Source organism: Triturus cristatus, chromosome 3_1 (assembly GCF_964204655.1).
Source record: "Triturus cristatus chromosome 3_1, aTriCri1.1, whole genome shotgun sequence".
Taxonomy (NCBI): Eukaryota; Metazoa; Chordata; class Amphibia; order Caudata; family Salamandridae; genus Triturus; species Triturus cristatus.
In genome coordinates this window covers 756,481,384-756,491,594 of record NC_140583.1, presented here as the reverse complement: position 1 = coordinate 756,491,594, position 10,211 = coordinate 756,481,384, and the positions used below count along the sequence as shown (strand labels likewise).

The following is a 10,211-nucleotide window of genomic DNA, read 5'->3' as shown; positions in this document are numbered from 1 at the left end:
ACAAAAAAAAAAAGAATGTTGTTGCAGCACGCGCGCCCTTCAGCATCCGCAGTTCGCTCATGCAACAGTGTGATCTGCTTGCGGAGTTCGCCAAGGAACGAGGACCATTCAGTTTGTATGGGCGCTAGGGAAGAGAGAGTTGTATTACTGGCCTTGACACTGACCACCAGTTTAAGCTGCCCATCCTTGAGAAGGCTTTAGTCTGTGCAGATTGCACCGAGAGGATAAGGTCTAGTTTATCTTGTGGGGGAGCAGCTTGCGTGGGGGATAAGCAGTCGTCCACAGCTAGTAGTGAAGAAATATCAGATTGGGTAGTTTGGAACTTAGCAAAGGGAAGCACTCACATCGGTTTTGCCCTTATGCGGTCCATGATGGACAGCAATTATGCAGGAGGGCCCTAAAGGCAACAGTGCAAGGTGCTCCTTATAACCATAAGTCAAACGTCAGGCAGCAGTTTCAGAAGGTAGGACACGAGCGAGGCCCAAGCAGGAAATTCCCACAAAGAGCAAACAGTAGCTCCAGCATGGTGTAAGAAGTGCAGACAGGACTCCCTCCAGGTAGCCCTGGATGTTTCGGTACGTGATACAAAATGGCCAGCAACATGGTAGCCCCTTATTTATATGCCCGGGCAGAGGGTCAAAGCAGAGGCAGTGTACCAGCCCGCGGACATGTCAAAAGTAGGTAAGGCCCGCATCCAGAGTCCGCAGTACATGGAGTCTGCACCTTTAAGGAGGGCTGGAAGGGTTCTGTACCATGTTATAGTCCCTCTGGCAGCATAATACCATACTCATGGAACAATCTCAGACAAACAGTGTGGTGGGACACTTCAGGTCACATCACGCAGCAGTTTGCCGCAGCGTGGGCCTCCTAGCGGCAATCAGGCATGGCCATACGCTATCATTTGGGCGCCCCATCACACACCTCGGTCCTGGAGCTGGGTGTTAGTCTCGGTGCCCCGGGGGGCTCAGGCCAACCCTTGGTTGGGTAGCCGGAGCCTCATCCAGCCCCCAATGTTCAGTGCCACAGGATATGGTCACTCAAGCGACTCCTGGGCCTTACCCAATGGTGGCTGCAATGTCTACTGCCAGGTTTCAGGCAGACACTCCACAACGCATCACTCCCACAGCAATATGGCCCAGAGATCAGGGCCAGGGAAGGTGAGCGGCAAGCAGTAGCTGTTCCAGGCTGGTTTGGCGCTGCATAAGTGTGTGGATGGATGTAGATTCTGGGCCTCAGCACCAGAGAGCCACCGAAGTGCGACTGCCATCTTCAGTGGTAAGCCATGTCCCCATACCTTTCCATCATACTTGATCAAAGAATTAAATCACCTCTTCACAACCCTCTGGACTAATATCATGAATGCCCCCGTGGCAGAATGCGCAGTCCCAGAATGCCTAGAAGCAGGACAGGTCAGACCGCTCATCAAAAACATGAGGACAATCCCTTAAAACTTCAACAACTTTCACCCAGTCTGCAACCTCTCCTTCCTAGCAAATGTCATCCAAAAGTGTGTGCTGACTAAACTGACCAAAAGTGAAGAATTTGAACTACTAGATACCCTTCAATCAGGCTTCTGGACAGGCGGCCATCCTTCATGTCACTGACAAAATTTACAGAATGCTGGACAATAATGAGGCTTGCCTTATCCTACTCAACCTATCATCAGTATTCATCGTTGTTAATCATGACACACTTTTAAATACCCTGAACAAATTTAGGGATCGGATGCATAGTCCTAAAATGGTTCTCTTTGCTTCTCAGCAAAAGCTTCAGAACAATCAAAGTGAAAGACACCACAGCCAATCCAGCCCCCATGAACTATGGTGTTCCACATAGGTCCATCCTAGCCCTTAATGTCTTCAATCAATATATAGAACCCATAATCACTCTTCTCAAGCAAAATAACCTAGCATACAACCTTAACTCAGATGACAGCCAATCCTACATCAAATATCCTTACTCAAGGATGTGTATCACCTGAACAATACGCTAAAGAATGCACGATGATGGCTAGCCAAGAAAAACTTGAAGCTCAACCCTCAGAAAACTGAGTTCCTTCTAAGTTCTCAATAAGGCAATACACCACAAATAATAAACTGGATAATACACCTCAACCAGTGCTTAATTTGTGCCGGTGCTTTCCGGTGCTTAGCACCGGCACTTATTTACCAGGGCCGGGTCTACACTGCTGCTGCCAACTCACATCAACAACGCGACTGCACTCACTGCACGTGCAGTCAAATTTCAAAGTAAATATAATTCACTGACTCACTGCTGTGTTTTTCAAACACTGTTACAGTCTTCCGAGTCGCCTGGTGAAGAAGAGTGTTGCTGTGCTGACAGCGGCGATAATAAATTCTCCATATCCATGGGAATTTGCCTTGGGTTGCTGATTGGACTGTCTATGATCATGTGGGGGTAGGGGCTGCGCCGCGGCAGCCTGCGTAAGCTTTTTTTCAAATTATATTCCACGCCCCGGCACATGAGTCACCATCAGTTCAGCACAAGTTGAGGCGGGACTGTTATTTGAAGCAGCTGCAGGCCTCCTAATAAAGACAGTGCCACCAGTAAAGTAAACCAGTAAGTAAAAAAATAAACGAACGCTGCTTTTTTTCGAGTGTGGTGACGGAAACAGACTTGGTATGAACGGAGTTCGAGGAGGCCCGAGCAAACATGCCACTGGCGCCCGGCCGGGCACCGTGTGGAGGAGCACTAGTCAGGTCAGAAGGCTGAAAGGGCAGGGCCTTGTCCTTAACCCCTTTCTGTGTAATAATGTAAGACTTACTTGACTCAAATGGAATGAAATGCTGTTTTGAAATAAAATGCTGTTTTTCCGTGCATTTAATCTCTTTCGGAATCGGGATTTTTCTACCCTATATCATGAAGCCTCGTGGCTCAGGTTGTTTGTGCATGCAGTGGGTGGTTTCTGTTGTGCGAACTTGTGCCAGACCTCTATCTCTCTCTAAGCCACTCTGCCTTCATCACATTATGTAAATGTTCTATAGCGCTTTTCGCACAGCTCTTCCATTACCTGTCTGCTGCCCGTGTCACTGTTTATTTAGCCTTATGAATTTCGCTGTTGTTTGCTCTTGGAAGGTGATATCCCAACCAATCGGATTCCCCTCAGTCAATTAGTGCAAAGATTGTCACAGAACTCAAGAAGCTTTCCCAATCAATCGGATTCCCCTCAGTCAATTAGTGCAAAGATTGTCACAGAACTCAAGAAGCTTTCCCTATGTCCTCAAACAAGTAAACCCGGGCAGAACAAGAGCGAGAAACACAAATAAGTGAGCCTGTGAGATTTTAGAAACAACCTGTGGAAAGGACGGTAGTCATTTGGAGGGATAAAATAAAGCAGCATAGCGCCAAAAGAAATTAAAGTAAATTGATGTGCAATTAAGAACGCATTGTATTCGTGCGAGTTGAGAGGCACATCTCAACTTTGTTAACTTGGGTCAAAACGAACTAACTATGCAACTCGACAATTTTTTATGATTTGGGTATCAACTTATGCACTGCTTATGGTATCCTGTGAGCTTAGCATTTTGTTTACAGCAATAGAGTAAGGTAGATTATTGTTGACTAGGAATATACAACTGCCTGTTAACAAGGTGGGCGTTATATTATGATCTCTGTGGAAAGGGCTTCCGGCATGGTAATTCCAAGAAACATTCAAAGTAATTCAGGAATTACCGTAACCTGAATAATTTTCTCTTGGCTAATTTTGGGGGGGTCAAACCAGCCGATATTTACAGATCCAAATCTGCAGGAATGTTACATGCAGGCTTCAGTGAAGAAATATGATTTTGTGGCTAACTCCTAATTTTCAAGAGGAAAACTTAGGGCCATATCATCAAGAACGACAATAACATTATCGCCGCTATAGCGGCAGGAAACTGCAGTTAAAGTGGCGATAAGGGGCTTGATTATATGCCCTAGAGAATTCCAATAGAAGCCCAGGTTTGATGTCCTTCACACCAGAACCTGGGCTTCTATTGGAATTCTCTAGGGCATATTATCAAGCCCATTATCGCCGCTTTAACTGCAGTTTCCTGCCGCTAAAGCGGCGATAATGTTATCGCCGTTCTTGATAATATGGCCCTTAGAGTTTAAAACATTTACCGCACCTCATTATTACTACCCCTTGAAATCCGTAATTTATCATGTGCTGTACATTCCTTATTATTTCTCCTCACCACTCAATCAGGGCCAGAGAATCACCCTCTGACTGTTTTACTCATGTTGTTCCCATGTCTCTGACTATAATTATGTTGACATCATGCGCTTCAGCTAAATGAGCTACCGAGAATCATACTAGCAAGTACATTTGTATAACAAACTTAAAATGTGTCTGCCAAAATAAAGATTATGGGGATGGTCACAATTAATCTGACTTTCATAAATGGACTTCAGCCCTCCCTCAGCATTATGTTAAGACAAAGGCGTGCCATTTAGTTGTAATGTGAACCTAAAAAACAATTTCTCCATTAATTATTGGTCGTTTTATTTGCATGAGTCCTGAAATTTCTTGTGATTTGGGGTGTTGGGTCTGGTGGAGTTCGTCCAGGGCCTGCTTCCTACCCTAAAGTGGCGTGAAGGCCTCAGTAAAGAAGGTCTGTGGGGTATTGTCCTCCCCTAAAGTGTTTGTGTGTGTTTTAAAAAAACTCCAATTTCCCCTTCGGTCACAAAATTTAGAAATTGGGATGGGGCTCCAGAATCCTAGCAGAAGTTGAGGCAGGTTTTGTAAGATATGTGTAACACAAAAAACGCCAGGTTGGGTGCCCATATATTTCCAAGAAACACCACATATGTTTGTGCTCCTCTTTCTGAATTTGTTTAGTCTCCACATTAGTGGAGAGCTACCTATTTCATTTTGAAGCATTGGGGCACAATTTTTGATTCTTAACATTCCCCTTCAAGATGTGAGTCATAAAATCGGTTGTCCTACAAAATTTAAACTATGCAAATAATTGTTATATATTATATAAAAATATCTATCAGCTGATCTAGTTGGTGCAGAATGTGGCAAACAGACAGTTGATATCTAGCAAATAAAGTATGCTTATTTCAAGGCATTACATAATTTAGATGTTGATTGCAAAAGTCCTTATAGGGTTAAAATGTGTATGCCTAATTCACTATATCCACTACAGTCATGTTTCACCATTTCCGACAGACAAGTTTTGTCATTGTGCCCATCAAAATCCTTGAGGTGTATAAAAACATTCCAGTGAGTTATACCCAGAAACTGCAAGAAATGTATGGTGGCTGTCTTTGTCTCTGGTCAACCCTGAATGTGGAGTCTAAAAAGATGGGCAAGTGAAATCGCCTCATATGTGTGGGTTGGCTTGGGCAAGAGGTGCTTTCTTGGAGGATGTGCTTTTTGACCATTAGGACTCTGTGTAGTGTGACATCTCTGAAATGAGGGACAATATGTGCACATCTGACTTTCAGCAGTGCCAGTTGAGGATGTGGGTGGAGCCAAAATAGGAAGTGGGTGGAGCCAGGGGAGTGGGAGTGGCCTCGGACAAACATTTGAGCACCTGGACTTCATATTTTACAAATTAAGCACTGACCTCAACACTCAAAACTGCACCCCCTACAAACATCGAAAAACACCAAATGAAAAGGACTAGTTTTAGACATGACTTAACAAAAGAGCACAAATAAATGCATCACCAAAAGCGCTATGCACAGTTTGAGAACCTCAGAACGATCAAGACCTTCATTGCCCATCATGATCTCAAAATGCTAATAACCTTACTAGACTCTGGGAATGCTTTCCTTACAGGCAGCCCAAAGACTCACCTGGTACACATTAAGGCCAAGCTCAATGCAGCAGTAAGACTTGTCACGAAAACAAGACGTTTTGATCAATACACTTTCACAATGACCATGCTAAATTGACTTCAAAATAAAGCGATATGCATTCTCAAAATGGCATGCATCACTCAAAGTTTTGTGCACCAACACATCAAAATACCTGGCCCAAAAACTCACCAAATCAGGGGGTGACATTGCTTGTGCAGCTCTGAATCTTTACTACTGGAACCACCCAGATTCAGAAACGAAACTCCCCTAGACTTTGAAACTCCCTCTCACCTGAAATGCAAACAAATCCCTCCAAAATCCATCTAAATACACCTTCAAGAAAAGAGTCAAAGCACTGCGCCTTGCAAAATACCTTAACGCCACATGAATCACTGAATACATTTTGACAAGACATCATCAACTGAAATGCCTACAGCATCCCAAATCTTGTATCGCATACTACAAAAAAAAGAAGTGTGCAATGAGCAATTGCTCAAAGGATGCCACAAATAAATAGTAAGTGAGAGGGACCCCTTTTACCGCACCAGGGGAATAGGGTACTATCAACAAGTAAAAACAGGTTTTCCCTTGGTTCCTACACACTTGATTAGAGGCAGAAATCAACTTACATCTCACCATTCAAACACAAGCTCGAATAGAGATATTACAAAAGCCCACACAATAAACAACAAATACAAAAACAAAGGCAAAAATTATTGCTAAATTATTACAAAGATTTATTAAACGTTTTTGCTTACAGTTGCAATTAAAAAGATTAACAACAAAATAATACAGCAAGAATATTGTTGTTACTAATTAGAAAATGGATCCAAAACGTCTTTTTACACAATATATTCCCTTGTCTAGTAAGGAAAACAAATATGTGGATGTTAAGAGAGAAAAACAAAACAGACAATACACTTTGTCATTCAATTATACACATTAGTTAGAACAAATTTATAACTGAGACCTGGTACAATAGATCATATTCTGGTATCTACAGATCCAGTCACTTTCACGAATTATGTAAGTGGTGCATCAACGCGTTTCGATGGTATTACTGTTTATATCCCATCTTTTTCAAGACAAACAATAAAAAGCTCTCTATGTTGCACTGTATGGTTGCACCAGAAATGGATCCTTGTTTCACGCTATAACCATATTTATTTTCGTATTTATTTTGTGTCCCACTTGATCAGGTTGACACCATTAAACCAAGACTCTCAGTCTTCTGGATATCGTTAAGTTGAATCTTCTCTAAACTTTAAATGCCACCATGCGACTTGGACATAATCAACCCGAATATCGCAATGAAAAAATATAGAAAAGGGCCAGGCCTCTCGATATAATGTTCTCTTCGTTTAGGTTGAGTCTCCTAATATTCTATTTTCGGCTCACAATTCGAAGACGTAAATATCGTCATCAAAAGTAAGGAGGCCGTGCGGTTTAGAGATTACTCATGCCTTTTCTGTATTAACATCTCGGTCAGGCGTTATGATGGAGCCTCAATGGTTTTCCTCGTGCTGAAAAGTATTCCAAAGGATGCCACACCAAAGGACATAAAACATACTTCTGTGCCCGTGCCCAACAGCCCGCTCGCTAACAAAGACTACATAGTGTGAAAGGCTGAGTGGCATGAGGCAAAGCGTTTATAAACGAGGGTGGGCAAAGACCCGTGAGGTCTGTACAGGTTGTATTTACATTTCATATTGGTGTTTGTGTGAGCCCTGTAACTGCTCCCAGCTCAGTCCTGCCAAGTGCCATGCATCAGGCATTAGACTAACATATTTCAGTGTGGTGGTCCGTATGACCGCACTAAAATTCGAAGTCACCCATTTAGAGCTCGTCCTGAAGCTGTCAAGCTGGAGTGCTGTAATTAGCATTGAGGAAGGCAGTACACGGTCTGAGCTGTTCTGGCAGCCGCAGAGTGTGAGAGACTGCTGGAGCGGGTAGTACAAAATTTTGTATACCCCCCCATTCTGCATGTTTATATTAATCCGAATAATCAATTAATTATAATATTATTTATTTGTTGGAAGTGATAACTCACCAACTATATTAACAAAAGAATTATACGTGGGAATTGCACCTTGCATGGCTATATTAATTGTAAACTAACTTGAGTACGCATATTAATAGTAGAAAACTAGAATATTGCATGTTATATGTTGCTTTGGTGATGTATTTGTGATTTGTGCTTTATTCAGTGAGTATAAACCGCTCTGAGTGTTGCTTCTGCTAGATAAATACACACACATATGGGTATTAGTAAGGGGATAACATTTTATTAGTCATTTCTATGTTTTAACTACGTTTTTGTGTTTCTTTTGCTTAAGTTGACCATTTTGGCCTATACAAGATGGCTGAATGAGACGCTAAACGTGACTGCCCTGACAACACGAGGTTCTGGGTGAAGTGCGCAGGTATCACCGCCAGCAGCAGTGGCCTGGACCTGACCCCGGGAGAACATGTACCCTCCAAGGACGCTCCGGGAACCCATCCAAGACAAAAGACAATGCTTGATTTAAAAACCGGAACCAGCAAGTGTGATGACTTCATTTTGCGGACTATGTGAGAACTTCACCTCGCGACCCCAAGTTGACCAATCCGGACTCTCTAAACCCCGATCTTGATACTTTTTGATATTATTTTCATTATAAAAGTAGGTAGGAAATTAGGATAGACAGATACGCTATCGATTGCTTGCTCTTCTTTGACGAACTTGATTTCCTGACGTTATGCTGACGGGGAAGACAGTGACACTGCTGGACATCTGTTATCCTGAATCGTTGAGAGACTGAATTGCGGCCTTACTTTGCTGAATAAATTCTTCTTGACTGATTGACTTAGAGGACGACTTTAGCCAGAATAGGTAAATATGATGCTCTGAAATGCTGATGATGACTTCTAATTTTCTTGCAATATAATTTAGATAAAGAATATTTGATTAATTGACAAATGTGTTGTGTCGATTATTGAATAAGAGAAATGTGGTAAAGAAGTAATGTGTAGATAGACGAGCATTATTCATTAAAATCATAAATAACAACTAAATGATCCATCTCCTTATGAGAGGGATATCTTAGAAGTCTGAGGGCAATGTGTTTAAAGGTAAGGTAAGGTATTCCTCCCATGTCAGCGTTTGGAAGTGTATTTTCCCTCAGAAAAACAGATCAACGGAGTGTAAGTATATTGGTGTATGGGCCCCACCAATGAATGTATTTGAGTGAATTGGATGCCGAGGTAGTTGGTCTGTGCCGAAGGGGGAATTTGACGTTCAGCGCTGTAACAGTTTTCTGGTAGCAAGACGATGGTTTTTATTGTTTTGGTTTGGTGATTATTGCTTGTACATAGCTTATTGATTATTGGTTTATGTACTAACACTCTATGTTGAGTCGTGTTGAGTTTTATGTTGTTTGCACGGCTTCTGGGATGTAGGAAGTTGTAAGTTTGTAACGGTTCCGTAGTAGAGCAGAGGTAAGCGCTGTTCTCGGGAAAGACGGAATTGTTGTTATCCTGTAGGTACACAGGAGAAACGTGTGACGATTGAAGTTGCACGACGCATTGTCTGGGTTCGATTCGGTGACATCGCCGTGTGTTGCCATTAGAGACATTTTCTGTGTGTATGAGGAGTGTGTATGATAGCGATGGTTACCTGTGAAATTCTGGTCTTAGGTACCAGGAATCCAACTGGCATTCCGATAACGCTTATCACTGGAAAGGTAATAGGTACTCTCTGAGCTTGTTAGAAGGACAAAGGAGAGGTAAGCGCTGCTTTTTTAACGTATGTCATAATTCTGTAGTAGGACAGACTGTTCGCTGTTCTCGGGAAAGACAGGATTCTGTGTGAATGTACTACATTTTCTTGTGTGAAAGTGCTGAACGAAATAGCATTCAGGTTAATTGTGAAACTCTGGGTTTATTTCTCAGGAGCATTGGGTCTCCAACTATGTGTCTTAAATACTAGAGAAACGGTTAGCTAATGCTCGTTATAAGGGTGAAGTAGAGGGATGTGCTACTTTATCAACGGAAGTAACGATTCCGTAGTAGGGCAGAGGTAAGCGCTGCTCTCGGGAAAGACGGAATTCTCGTGAGAAAGGTCTATTGCTATTCTTTGGTTAGCGAAGCGGACAATGGAGACGTTTTTATGTTGTTACTAACAGAATTGTAGAAATTGAAACAAAAACTTACTGAGCAGATTTGTAAAGGAGGGGTAGACAGGAGCAGGAGCTGCCGCAGCAGCTGCTGACGTCAGAACGACCGCGCTGGGATTGGACAGTCGGTCAGAAACGTAAAACGCTCCGGATTGGTGCTTTAGTGTGCGCCACGCTAGGAGTGGAGAAATGCAGGGTGACGTAAACGCTCCCTATTGGTGCGTTAGTGTGAGTCGCGCTGGGATT

The 10,211-nt window shown here is 42.8% G+C and overlaps 1 long non-coding RNA gene across 1 annotated transcript; it reads left to right on the top strand.

Annotated features, from left to right (window-relative positions):
• Positions 1-2,513: 2,513 nt before the first annotated feature.
• On the top strand, positions 2,514-8,764 carry LOC146860932 (uncharacterized). Its single transcript, XR_014979222.1, has 2 exons — positions 2,514-2,580; positions 8,148-8,764. It is a non-coding gene; the product is annotated as an uncharacterized LOC146860932 (long non-coding RNA).
• The last annotated feature ends 1,447 nt before the right edge of the window (positions 8,765-10,211 follow it).